Source organism: Megascapheus bottae, chromosome 2, assembly GCF_031878675.1.
Source record: "Megascapheus bottae isolate mThoBot1 chromosome 2, mThoBot2.hap1, whole genome shotgun sequence".
Classification (NCBI taxonomy): Eukaryota; Metazoa; Chordata; class Mammalia; order Rodentia; family Geomyidae; genus Megascapheus; species Megascapheus bottae.
The window spans coordinates 88,045,994-88,060,250 of NC_143510.1; the positions used below are offsets into that span (position 1 = coordinate 88,045,994).

A 14,257-nucleotide genomic window follows, 5' to 3' on the forward strand; every position below is an offset into this window, starting at 1 on the left:
TGTCCTCTAGCATGTGGGATGAGAGGAGGTGGGAGACATATGTATAGGCTAATGATAATACACAATGCTCTGAGCTTGATCAGGGAAGTGTTCCAGGTAGAAAGGAGTGGCACAAATAAAGAGCTAGAATCTTCCCTACTGAGCTTCTTTTCCCCACAGGATTTCTCAACTGACTCTTGTCTAAAATGGGTAGCCATGGCTAAAAACAGCAACCAAGCATTAAAATAGATAATGGCTTCTGGATCGCAAGACACAAACCAGTGCAACCTTTGCTGGCCTAAATAAATCAAAGAATTCAAGCATCTAGTTCAAACTTTTTTTTCTTCCCCTCTTTGTCTCCCACTCTCCTCCTCCCTTCTTCCCTCCTCCCCCTCTTGCTTGCTTGCTTTCCTTCTTTCTTTCTGGGTTTGTTTTTGCCAGTTCCAGGGCTTGATTCTCAAGGCCTTGCACTCAGTTCATGGCTGATGGGCCATGCCCGCCAGGAACCCAACTTTTTTGCTAATAAATTCAAAGTTCAGTCTTTCAGATTTTTCTGCCTTGGCTAGCTTTGAGCCACAGTTTCCCAGGACTTGGCCTCCTGAGTAGCTAGGATTAAAGGTATGAGCCACCAGTGTCTGATGGGTGTGTGTGTGTGTGTGTGTGTGTGTGTGTGTGAGAGAGGGGGGGGGGAGGGAGGGAGGGAGGGAGAGGGAGAGGGAGGGAGAGTGCAAGTGTGATTGTGGTTGGCTGGTTGGTTGATTGATATTGGGGATGTTCTTAGTTGTAGAGGGTTGTGGTATGATTTGGGTTTTGAGACCAAGTCTCATTTTCTAGCTCAGGATAGTGTGGAAATCTTCTTCCTGCCTTAGTCTCCTGAGTTGCTGGCATGAAACACCACACCCATCTTACAGTTCATAATTTTTTAACTTTGTTTTAAACTTCATCTCTATAGGAAATTCAGAAGTTTACTATAGACCCACAGATCTTAGAAAACTGTGAACCTCAAGCAGGATAAGTGCAAATAAATCTCTACTTGAACACATTATAGTCAAACTGCTAAACGGATAAGGAGAATTTTTTTTTGAAGTATCCACGGGAAAATGGCACATCATATACAGAGGTGACATAATAGGAGTGACAGCTGATGTTCCTATGGAAACAAAGTAGGATACAAAATAGTAGAACAGCACCTTCGTAGTGCTAGAAGAAAAAAAAATAAATCTGCCAACCAAGATTTCTATTATGCAATGAAAATATCCTTCAGGAAAAGAAATGAAATGAAAGCATTTGGGGACAAAGATGCTATAAAGTTTTAAATGTTTGTGTCCTCTTCAAAATTCATGTGGGAACTTAATTCCCAAAGCAACTGCATGAAGTGGTAGGGTGAGTCGTAGTGAGGCCTCCATTCTCCAGGATGAATTAGGACTCTGACAAAAGGGCTTGGGGTAGAACTCCAGGCCTTCCGTGCCCTTCTGTCTTGCCACTATGTAAAGATGATGTACCTTCCTTCCCGGAGGATTTACCAAGGACCATTGTGGAAGCGAAGATGAGACATCTCCTGCATACTCTTCCTCCCTCCTTCCCTCCCTTTTTTCCTTCCCTCCATTCTTTCTCCCCCCCTCCTCTACCCCTAAGCTCTTGTGCTCAAAGGTAGTGCTCTACTACTTGAACCACAACTCCACTTCCAGCTTTTTCCTGGTTAATTGGAGACAAAAGTCTCACAAGACTTTCCTGCCTAGCCTGGTTTTGAACCATGATCCTCAGGTCTCAGCCTCCTGAGTAGCTAGGATTATAGGCATGAGCCACCCTAGTCGTTATAGATTCCAGTATTGTGTCATAGTAATACAGATGAAAAAATGAGCTTTATCCTTAAGGTGAAGAACAAGTTGAGAATGCCTGCTTTCCCTATATCTATCACTGTACTAGAAATCCTATCGAGTGCAATAAAGAAAAAAGCAAAGTAGCAATCACAAAAATTAGAAAGAAAGGGGCCGGGAGTTTGGCCTAGTGGTAGAGTGCTTGCCTAGCATGCACGAAGACCCAGGTTTGATTCCTCAGTACCACATGCATAGCAAAAAGCCAGGAATGGTGCTATGGCTCAAGAGGTAGAGCTCTAGCCTTGAGAAAGCCCAAGGATAGTGTCCAGGCCCTGAGTTCAAGGCCCAGGACCGGCAAAAAAATTTAGAAAGAAAGACATAAAGATATTTATTCACAAATGAATGTTCATATAGAAAATAGTATGAAGGCTGGGAGTTTGGCCTAGTGGTAAAGTGCTTGCCTCGCATGCACAAAGACCCGGGTTTGATTCCTCAGTACCACATGCATAGCAAAAAGCTGGAAGTGGTGCTGAAGCTCAAGTGGTAGAGCTCTAGCCTTGAGAAAGTCAAAGGACAGTGCTCAGACTCTGAGCACAAGCCCAAAACTGGCAAAAAAAAAAAGAGAAAATACTATTAAATATAACACAAAGAATTAAACAAGCAATGGGATTCTTAATTTTTTAATCAGCATCATTTAAAATAACATCAAAAATTACTAAAAAATAAATCTAGCTTGGCACTGATGGATCAAGCCTGTAATCCTAGGTTCTTAGGAGAATGAGATCTCAGGACTGTGCTTCAAAGCCATCTCCAACAGAAGTGACCATGAGACTCTTATCTCTAATTAACTACCCAAATGCCAGTAGTAGAACTGTGATTCAAGTGGGAGAGCACTAGCCTTGAGCACAAAAGCTGTGGGACAGCATCAAGGCCCTGAATTCAAGCCCTAGGACTAGCACACACATAAAACAACTACAGAGTCTTTAAGATGAAAAATAACATTGTTCAAGAAGAATTGTGGAGCCAGGATCATGGCCTAGGGGTACAGCGCTTGCTTAGCATGCACAAAGCCCTGAGTTTGATTTCTCAGTACCACACGCACAGAAAAAAACCAGAAGTGGTGCTGTGGCTCAAATGGTAGAGCTCTAGCCTTGAGAAAGACCAAGGACAGTGTGCAGGTCCAGATTTCAAGCCCCAGGACAGGACTGGCAAGAAGAAGAAGGAGGAGGAGAAGGAGGAAAAGGAAGGGAGAAGGAGAAGAAGGGGAAGAGAAAGAAGAGGAAGGGAAAGAAGAGGAAGACAGTGAAGAAGAAGAAGAATTAACAAAAAAAGTAAGATTTTAAAAGATAAAAAATAACTTTGAAGAACTTTTAGTACATGACTCCAAGATTTACCATAAAATTACAGAAAATAAGATAATGTGCCACTGAGGTAAGCAAGGACAAGAGGAAATATTGGGGTCAGGAGTTTGTCTTACTGGTAGAGTGCTTGCCTACTGTGCACAAAGCCTGTGTTCAATTCCCCAGTACCACATACACAGAAAAAGCCAGAAGAGGCGCTGTGGCTCAAGTGGCACTAGCCTTGAGCAAAATGTGTCCAAGGACAGTGCCCAGGCCCTGAGTTCAAGCCCCAGGACTGGCAAAAAAAAAAAAAGGTATTATGGAGAAATAGGGGGAAATAAAGATTTCTATAAAGAAATAAAATATAGGGCCAGGAGTTTGGCCTAATGGTTAAAGTTCTTGCCTAGCATGAACGAAGACCCAGGTTCGATTCCTTGGTACCACATACATAGAAAAAAGCTGGAAGTGGTGCTGAGGCTCAAGTGGTAGAGCTCCAACCTTGAGAAAGTCTAAGAAGAGTGCTCAAGCCCACGACTGGCAAAAAAAAAGAAATAAAATATAATAATTAAAATTCAATACTCGGTCAGGTATCGGTGGTTCATGTCTGTAATCCTAGCTACTCAGGAGGCTAAAATCTGAGGATTGTGGTTCAAAGCCAGCCTAGGCAAGAAAGCTCATGAGACTCATCTCCAACTAATTACCAAAAAGCTGGAAGTAAGTGGCACTGTGGCTTAGTAGGAAAGTGTTAGCCTTGAGCTAAAGAGCTCAGGAACAGCACCCAGGCACAGTTTATGCCCCACAACTGACAAAAAAAAAAAAGCTGGAAATATAGCTGTGGCTCAAGTGGTAGAGCACTAGCCTTGAGCACAAAAGCTCGGAGACAATGCCCAGGCGCTGGGTTTAAGCCCCAGACCAATACACACACAAATTTTTTTTTTCAAAATTCAATGAGTCACCAGACCCCCCATTGCTCACATCTATAATCCTACCTACTCAAGGAACAAATCTCTGGGGCCAGCCCAGGCAGAAAAGTCTGTGAGACTACTATTTCCAGTCAACCACCAAAAAGCCAGAAATGGAACTGTAGAGCACTAGCCTTGAATAAAACAGCTACAAGACAGCACCCAGGCCCTAAGTTCAAACCCCAGGATTGCAAATAAACAAATCTAAAACTCTATTTCATTAAAACTAGCTAAGGAAATAATCATTGGGCAAGGTCAGTGGCCGTCACTTTGCATCCTAGCACTACTGAGACAGAAGTAGGGGGATGGTGACTACGAGAATACACAGGGTTACATGGAGAGACACTGACTCAAACAGACAAACAAAAGAATCTATCAATGAAAGAGGAAAAAACTTGAAAAGAATTACCCACGAGATGAAAGTGGAGATAGAAAATAAAAACAAATAAGGATATTAATATAGAGTGAAAAGATTGAGCATGCTGTAATTAATTATAATCTAATTAGAATTCAGAATGAGCGTGAGAAGGAATTAGAAAGAAGCTGTACTGGAAGAGATAAGAAGAAAATGACTACGATCGTACCAGAACCAACAAGAGATATCAAACCAAGACTGGAGGAACCCCACCCAAGACAGCCTTGAGTGGGATAAAATTAATAAATATCTTCAAACACCAGGAGCAAATTACAAAATTCCAAGGACTCTAAACTGTAGGTTCCATGAGAGGATGCGCCCACAGGGCGGAGTGAATATTATACAATGGACAGAATACACGGGAAGGCTTAAGAAGAGATAAGAGATGAAATGCTTATGAACAAATAAGGATGTTCAACTGACAGTAACAGTAGTGAAAGCTGAAAGAGAATAACATCGTCAAATTGCTGAATGTAACTGTCTGGCTACAATGCAATATTCAAATCTATTTCAAAAACTGTATTTCCCCTTAAAGCCCTGTTGGCTCATATCTGTAATCCTACCTACTCAGGAGGCTGAGATTTGAGAATCATGACTCAGAGCCAGCCCGGGCATAAAAACTTGTGAGACTCTTAGCTACAGTTAACCACCAGAAAACTGGAAGTGGCACTGTGGCTCATGTGGTAGAGCATTAGCCCTGAGCAGAAGTGCTCAAGGGTCCAGGCCCAGGCCCAGAGTTCAGGCCCCACAACTGACCAAAAAAAAAAAAAAGAAAGGTGAAGTAAAAGCATTTATGAACATAGCGGATAAAATTCTACAAACATGAAGAGGTACTGTGTGTGCGTGTGTATTGTGTCCACACACATATGTACACATGCATACAGGTCCTAGGGTTTTTGGGGGGTTTTTTTGGTTGGTTTTTTGTTTTTTTGCCAGTCTTGGGCTTGGGCTCAGGACCTGAGCACTGTCCCTGGATTTTCTCAAGGCTAGGGCTCTACCACTTGAGCCACAGCACCACTTCTGGCTTTCTGCTATGTATGTGGTACCGAGGAATCGAACCCGGGTCTTCGTGCATGCTAGGCAAGCACTCTACCACTAGGCCAAACTCCCGGCCCCTAGGTCCTAGGGTTTTAACTTAGGGCTTGAATGTTTTTTTCTCTCAAGGCTGGCACTCAACCTCTTAAGGGATAGTTCCACTTATAGCCTTCTGGGTGGTTAATTGGAGATAAAAGTCTCAGATTTTCCTACCCAGTCTGGCTTTGAACCACTATCCACAGATCTCATCCTCCTGAATAGCTAGGATTACAGGCATGATCCACCAGCATCTAGCTACACTCATCTTTCCCTGATCTAGTATGGGTAGATTTTTCTTTTCTCAAACAAGGAGTCAGCAGGAAAAAGTTAGACTAAGATGAAGAAATCCTCTTCCAGGAGAATGTGTCTCCCTGGAACAGAGAAGCCTCAGGTGGAAGGGACTAGAAGCAGGAAGGCCAGCAGAAGAAATTGCAGCAATCTTGGCATGAGTGGTGGAGAAGGAATCCAAAACATAGATCAATGGAAAAGTCAGATACCCTCAGAACAAACAAATGCAGCACTAATACTCAGTAGACACCATGTGGAAATGAACTCTACATCTCGTGGGTGGGATGGGGAGGGGGGACTGGGAGAGAACAAGAGAAGAGGTGACATTGTCCAAAAAGAAACGTACTCTTTACCCGACTTATGTAACTGTAACCCCGCTGCATATTATTTTTATAATAACAATAAGAAAAAGAAGAAAAAAATGTTAGACCGGGATTGGACATGTTGGCTCACATCTATAATTCTAGTTATGTGTGATGCAGAGATAGGAAGATTATGGTTTGAGGCCAGTCTTGGTAAAACTTAGTGAGGCCTAATCTCAAAAACATAAAATTCAAAACTGTGATGGCAAATGTCTGTAACTTCTAACTAGGTCATAATTTAAGTGGTAGAGTGCCTGCTTAGCAAGAGCAAAGCCCTGAGTTCAAACTCAAAAACTAAAAATAAATGAGAGACAGTGGGCTGACCGGGCGCACAGTGGTAGACAGCTTACCTAGCATGCATGAAGCTCTGAGTTCCATTTCTCAGAAACACATATACAGAAAAAGTCAACAGTGGTACTGTGGCTCAAGTGGTAGAATGCTAGCCTTGAGAAAGCTGGAGTACAGTGCTCAGGCCCTGAGTTCAAGCCCCAGGACTGGCAAAAAAGAAAGACAGAGAGAGAGAGACAAAGGAAGAAAATGTCCAACCAATTTACTGAATGTGCCTTGGTCTCTTCCTTCATAGTGCAAGGGAGTTGAGTAGTTTCTGATTCTCTGATTATGATAAACTGCCACTTGGGAAGAGAGGATGATGTTATTATGTTTGTTGGTTGATTTAAATTGCTGGCCTTGAAGTATTACAAGAGCCTAGAAACACCGAAGCTAGATTAAATTACAGTCACTGTGGCTATGTTGTTGAGGGTATTTTCTTTATTCATCAACAAATTTCAGAAAGACTGTTGGGTGCCCTCCACTAAGCTACGGCCCCTAGAAAGGATGCAGCTCCTGGCTTGAAAGCAACTCTGTGCCCTGCCTGAGAGACAGACCCATAAAAAACATGAGAGACAAGGGAATGAGCTGCCTGAGCGCCACAGGGTCCCAGGGACTCGGTGAGTCCTGATGCTGCTTAGAAGAATCTTGAACACAAGACTGAGGAACAACTTGAAGCTATCTGCTGCTCCCATAAGACCCCAAGTATCTGCATAAATACAGAGGGTCCTAGCACTTGGGGACCTGCCCTGCCCTACCCTCCCACACCCCTAGGCAACCAGGCACACACAGGCAGGGTGCACAGGAATCCTGAAGTCGCTTAGCCCGCTTTCCAGCTGCTGGGTGAGCCTAATTAGACCAAATTAAAAATTTATTCAAGCAAAATGAGACATGCCAAGAATCTCCGGGGAGGCTGTGAAATGATAATGCCTTCTTATTAGGGAAATGTGTCAACACCCCACACAAACTCTTTGGCTTTCTCAGGATAGAAGCAGAAAGCCAGGAGGGATGACATGATTGGCCTTCTGAGACCCCGGCTCGCCATCCTCCCAACTGCATCTCCTGTGAAGGGCTCCCGCCTGCCTCTTCCTCCCCTAATCTACTTTGTTCCCCTCTTCCCATCCTCCTCCAGCTCCTCCCTCTCCTCCTCCTCCTTCCTTGGCACATCATTAACCTAACTTTCAAGATCCTTCTCCCCCATCAGAAAGGCAAGCGGTGACAAGCTAATATTTCCATGTCACACTCTGAATGATTCTTACATAAGAATTAACAGGCGCTTGACAAAGTCATAATTACTAACTAATGATGCATTATGCAATTTCCATAATTAGCCATGTTATTGATATTTTTTGCCCGGCCACAGAACTGATGGGGCCACCTTTATTTATAAGGAAGAAGAAGTGGCTAACGTACATGCACAATGTTAAGAGACAACACTGGTGAAACAGTTCCCCTCTGGTACAATGCCTGCCAGACCCAACACACACACACACACACGCTGAGGCTCCTGGCCAAGTGCACAGGGAATGTGTGCAGAGCTGGCATAGGGACACACATCTTCCAATTAAAAGCCTGGAAGACTCTGAGTTCAAGCCCCAATATTGGCACAAAATGAAAAATCATCATCCCTTTCCTGCTTTAAATGTACCAGCCTCAGCCAAAAGCATGGCTTCCTCCATCAAAGCATCCTCGAGCCTCCTCCGCACAATGCCCCCTGTACAGATGCCACAAATAACGACAGCAACAGGTAAAGCTCCATTAGCATTCCCTGTACTCAGCACTGAGCACTTACATACAATTGGCATTCTTCTACAAGCACTCAGCTACGGACTTGGTACATCGTGTGACCCTCACATCTACTCTCAGCAAATGCCACTTCCATCCTCCCTTCCCAGGGGAAACTAAGGCATCTTGCCCAAGAGAGTGAGTGGAGTGGCAAGCTCTCCACTGTGTCTCCACTGTCACATCTTGAACCTACAAAGGCATGGGATTGAAATGATGAGTGAATGCATGAATTGGTGAGTGTGAAATAAGGATACTGGACCTAAGTAATACCATCTTGGTATTTCTGCAGACCACTGATGCTCTATTGAGCATCAAAATGTGGTTTCTCTGTTTTCTTACCTTATAACAAGTGAATGAATGAGTAAAGGAGTGAATAAAGGAATATCTCAATCTCACACTGTGGACACCAGTAACCAGTGATCAGAAAACATATAGTCCCTTTTGACTGAATAGTTAAAAAAAAAAATGTCAGTGTGAGACACTGGCTGAAAGGTACCACACACAGGCACAGGGGCCTCACAGCAGCTTCTGCGCATGCTCCCAGGGGCAGGCCTCCCATAACTCACACAGAGATTTACTTAAAAGGCATTTAACTCTGCTCACGCAGCTGCCAACCAAGCCTATTTACTAGCAGAAAGCTATTCCATGATCCCATGCATTAGCATTTTGATCACCAGCACTGAGATGGTGCTGGGTGCTAGGAACTCCACCTCCCCCCTCCTCTCACCAGTTGAGTTACTGTCTGCTTTGGGGGGAATAGATGGCCATAAATTAAGTTAACCAGCATTCAAAAGTGGAGAAGTACATTCTCTATGCTATATGGGCAGTTGATGGCATCATAGAGATACATAAAGTGTGCATCTGGGTTGATGGCAGTGGTGCCCAGTTTCAATGAGGATGAAGAGGACTGGCAGCAACTGGCCTCCAGCCCTCTCCCCCCAGGGAGGGAGTGTTGGGGTTTGAATACCAGGAATAGTGTCCACAGAAAGGGCTGCCTGTTGGGGGAAAAATTGCTTCAAGTACTTAACGTCTCACACCTGTAGTCCCGGCTGAGCTCGGAGGATCATGGTTGGAAACCAAGCTGGACAAGAAAGTCTTGGGACTTTTATTGAAATAGGGATACTGGATCTAACTGGCATCATCTTGGCAACATGGTGGATGATAGGATGTTGGATCTAAGTGGTGAAGTCCCACCCACAGGTGATCGGCATGCTGAACTCCGAAAAGGCAGAGGTGGGAACTTGGACAACAGGTTACTGGACTTGCTGGAAATGAACCATGAACTCGAGACTCTTTGAACTCTCCACCTCCCTGTCACCCTATTTAGGTCCCCCAACTAACTCCGCTGCCATTTAGTGCCGTGCCTTGTGATTCCTGACTCTCCTCAGGCCAATGCGGCACCCCTCTTCAGTGCTCCATTAGAGTTGATCAGGTTTGCTGAGGTGGTTTTCTAAGAGTATTAAGTATATTTCAGGCTGCAAGATTCTGGGGGACATCTGTCCACTCACAGTCATTGACTCTAATAAAGACTCCCGATTCGACCTCTCAAAACCACTGAAAAGCCAGAAAAAAGTTAGACTAGTGCCCAGACAGAGTCTTAGCCCCAGGACTGGTGTGCATGCAACACTCACACACTGGCTGTCCTGTGTCTTCATCAGCTTTCTGTTACTGTAACAAATTATGTAAAAGGAGAAGCTTATTTCCGCTCACAGTTTTGGGGGTTTCATTCCATAAGCAGTTGGTCCGGTAGTCTGGGAGTCTGTGGACAGACGGCTTGTGGTGAAACCCATTCACCTCCAGGCCTGGTTACAGTGAAAGAGGAAGTAGCTGGGGGGCTCCTTCAAGGACCATGCCCCGCCCCCACCACCCTGTGAGCTTTGCTTCTTCAAGGTCCTGTGTATCACCAGACTCCAGGGGCTCAAGTCTGCAATCCTAGCTACTCAGGAAACTGACATCTGAGGATCACGATTTGAAGTCAGGCTGAGGAAAAAACAAAGGCTCTCCAATTAAATACCGGGGGGGGGGAAGGGAGGCAGTGGAGATCAAGAGTGTCTCTACCTCTCCAACTGAACCCCCCCAAAACAGAAGTGGAGCTGTGGCCTGTGGCTCAATAAGAAAGCAAAGGGACAGTGGTCAGACCCTGAGTTCCAGCCCGCATACAGGCAAAAGATATAAGGAGATCATATCTAGATTAGATAGATAGATAGCTAGATGGATAAATTACACATCTCCCAAGAGTACAAACTGCAAGAATAAATAATGAGTTTTTTAAAAAGAAGGAATAAATGCCTTTGAGGGAAACTTATGCAAAGCCTTTCATCTTGAGAGGGATGTGATGGGGGTAGCAGAGGCAGGTGGGTCTCAGAGGGGTGGGGGCTGTCAGGAAGCCTTTCTCATAACATCCTGCAGTGGGCAGGGTTACTAGAGAAAATGCACAGAGCAAAGAAGTCAGAAGACAACCCCCAAACCTATGAAACAAGCTCGGAAAGGAGACTGCAAATGAGCTTAGCGCCATGATGGAAAATCAGACACAATGTTGAAGGAGAGGGCAGAGGGTGAGATTGTCAGTCCTTGACTTCTCACAGGCCGCTCTGGCCTACAGAGGATGTGGTAGACGGGGTGAGTCACAGATGCAGCAGAAGTGGATGGGGCAAGAGGAGGCTGTCGCTTGTGGCTCCATGGAACTGCCCCGGCTTCCCAACCACAGAAACCCCAAAGCACACCCCCGCAGGGATCCAGAGATCCCAAAAGACCTTAGCCTGTCATCCTGAACTAAGGTAGGGGCAGAGGGAGGGCAGAGATGAACTGGCTAGTGGCAGAGCTACAATGGGGAGAGAAGAGCCTTCAAGCAATTCCAGCCCAACACATCACCATAAGATAAAAGCAGTAGCAGTGTCCTAGGGCTTGTTCACCTCCCTGATTTTATTCATTCAACAAACATTTTCAGGCAGCTGTGACCTATGTAGCAGAGGATCAAGGGCAAACAGGCTCTCCAAGAGCCCAGAGCCCCAAAGCCCCTGCTATTCAGGACCCTCAGGGTCCCAGTCTGACAACTGTTGAGTTGCCCAAGTTTTTGCATAAGCAGGGGTGAATCCAGATTTGAGAAGCATAGAGTTTATTCAAGAAGCATTTGTGAAAAATAATATCCTCAAACTAAAAATGCAAAAAATTAAATATGAAGGTAGAAGGGGTCCATGCAGGTGAGAAGCCCCAAGCTAGAGTTCTTTTAGAGGAATTCTTACCCTTGAAAATCAAAGCCTCCTATGAGCCAAGCAGGTGGCGTCCTCTAGTGGCAACACAGAGGAAGGCCTCCCAGAGCTAAACGGGCTTTAAGCCTCATTTAAATGACCTAAAACCAAATCCTGACTTTCTAAGCATAGTTGTATAATTATTGTTAGAGGCTCGGACAGCAGCATCTAGATGTAGTGACTAGTATTTTAATGTGGGGCAATAACTGTACCATTCTAAGCTTCAGTTTCCCCTTCTGTAAATAAATTTGTAGCCTTGTAGAATCAGATGATTCATGTTATAACTCCAGCACTTTAGGAAGTGGGATAGGAGGATTGAGAGCTTGTGGCCAGTCTGGGCTACAGAGTGAAACTTACTTGATTCTTTTAAAAACAAAACCTCGTTAAGAAGAAGATTGTGGGCTGGGAGTTTTGCCTAGTGGTAGAGTGCTTGCCTAGCATGCACAAAGACCTGGGTTTGATTTCTTGGTACCACATACATAGAAAAAAAGCTAGAAGTGGTGCTGTGGCTCAAGTGGTAGAGCTCTAGCCTTGAGAAATGTTCAAGGACAGTGCTCAGGCCCTGAGTTCAAGCCCCACAACTGGCCAAAAAAAAAAAAAAAAGATTGTGCGGGCCTTTATTTGTAAGTCCTTTTTAAAGGAAAATGTATGGCTACTGATGTCTTTTTCAGCCCAAGTCAACTCTGGGGGAGGGGAAGCCTTATTTCCCCACTCCAGATGGACCACCCAAGGCCAGTTACACTAGAGGAAAGGAAGGATGGTGAACTCCCCTGCAGATCTCCAAAGACTGAAGTGAGTTTGCCATCTCCAAATGCCTCCAGCACCTCCTTGACTCCTAGGCCTTCAACCAACTTTAGAAAAAGTCACTGCGTACCGGGTGCCAGTGGCTCACAGCCTCTCAGGAGGCTGAGATCTGTGTCTGGAGGTTCAAAGCCAGCCCAGGCACTAAAATCCACGAGACTGTTATCTCCAATTAACCACCTGAAAACCAGAAGTGACGCTGTGGCTCCAGGGATAGGGTGGTAACCTTGAGCTGAAGAGCTCAGAGACAACGCCCAGGCCCAGAGTTCAAGTCCCACAACCGACAAAAAGAAAGAAAAAGTCACTGCATGAAGGGAAACACATCCCAATGCAAGCATTCTCTTTCTCGTTTTCTTCTAACTTGACTGTGCATTTTAAATTTTACTTTGCATCTTATGCCTTATCTGCTCAAGGCTAACACTCTATCACTTGAGTCACTCCTCAACTTCCAGCATTTTTTTCCATGAACTGCCTGGGCTTTTGAATCTTGGTCCTCAGATCTGAGCCTCAAGAGTAATTAGGATTACAGGCATGAGTTTAGAGGCCAATCTACCCCTCCTACCCCTCTGTTCTACAGGAGGAAGATGCCATCTTGTGCTAGAACTCCTCCCAAGATGGAGAGTTCACTGTCCATATAGAAGTTCAATATACTAGCTCACTGTATTAAACCAACTTCTGAGTGTTGTCTTATCTACCCAAGGATCCAAGTTCTCTGGCTGCAAATTAGAAAAATCAGGCTCTCTATGGTATCCGAATGGAATTTCATACCTGTGACGATCCTTTTAAGTGAAAATCAAGAAAATAATTTCATCATGGGGAAGAAATGTATGCCTAAACATGCACATTCTTTTACAGTGCACTGTTTCAAAGATATGTTCTTCCCACATCCCCCTATAGCCACACTAAAAATCAGTATTATTAATGTGCATGCCTCTGAGAGGAGAAATACTGTATTTACTGTATAAAAATACCTTGAAAGAGTAGCAGGATCTTCTGAGATAATCATAATGTATTGAGTAAGATAAGCATTTTTAATTAATCGTTCATGAAGACTAAGATAATAATTTCTCCATGCAATGAATATCTTGACCTGCAGACTTGAAAAATAACAGAATGCCCAGAAAGGGTCTAGCCCAAGCCCAGCACTAGGAAAAATTATCAATCCATACCAGCACACCAGCTCTGCAAGCTGGGTTTCTCATTCGATGCGCTCGGCGCTCCTTCCCCACAGGGATTTCCCCCAACTTTAGCCGGAGCCTGCGCTCTGGGCTCGACTGAGGCTCCCTGGCCGCTCGCGCTTTTCTCTCCTTCTCCAAGATGGCGGCGGTCGGCGGCGCCAAGGCGGGATCCGGGCGAACGGAGTGAAGGTAGCGGCCAGCAAAGACCCCCCACGAGACCGGGACGAGCCCCCACCCCGAGGTGGCCACGGCCCTGCCCTGCCACCCCCTGCCCCTCGGGGCCCGCGACACCGCCTCAGGGGCGTCCCAGACCCCTTGCGGCCTAGCCCGGGAGCCGAGCCGGGGACTAGAGTAGCGGCTGCAGCCGCCTCCGGGAGGGGTTGGAGCGGGGCCGCCCGAGGTAGGCGGCGGGAGCTGTTCAAACAGGGAAGGCGGGAAAGCTGCGGGGCCGGGAGGGGGCGTGCGGGCTCCCCGGGGCCCGCGGGCCACCGCCCCTCCCCTGCCGGCCCGTCCGCCTCCGCCCGCGGGGGCGCCGGGGACCGCCGGGGCGCGGGAACCCGGGCGGGCCGAGCTCGGCCGGGGGTGGCTGCGATCCGGGGTGCCCGGGGCGGTCGCGGGGGGCCGGGGCGGCGCCCACGGGGGGCGCTGGGTGTCTGGCTCCCCGGGAGGTGTGCGGAGCGC

The 14,257-nt window shown here is 46.0% G+C and overlaps 1 protein-coding gene across 2 annotated transcripts in view; it reads left to right on the forward strand.

The window, feature by feature from the left end:
* The first annotated feature begins 13,691 nt into the window (after positions 1–13,691).
* Positions 13,692–14,257, forward strand: part of Hmgxb4 (HMG-box containing 4) — a 32,095-nt gene continuing 31,529 nt past the window's right edge. The window contains exon 1 of one of the 2 annotated variants that reach the window (XM_090328590.1): positions 13,692–13,765. The gene's annotated coding sequence lies outside the window, so the exon portion shown is untranslated. The remainder of the gene's footprint in view (positions 13,766–14,257) is intronic. The other variant, XM_090328592.1, reaches the window with a different exon arrangement.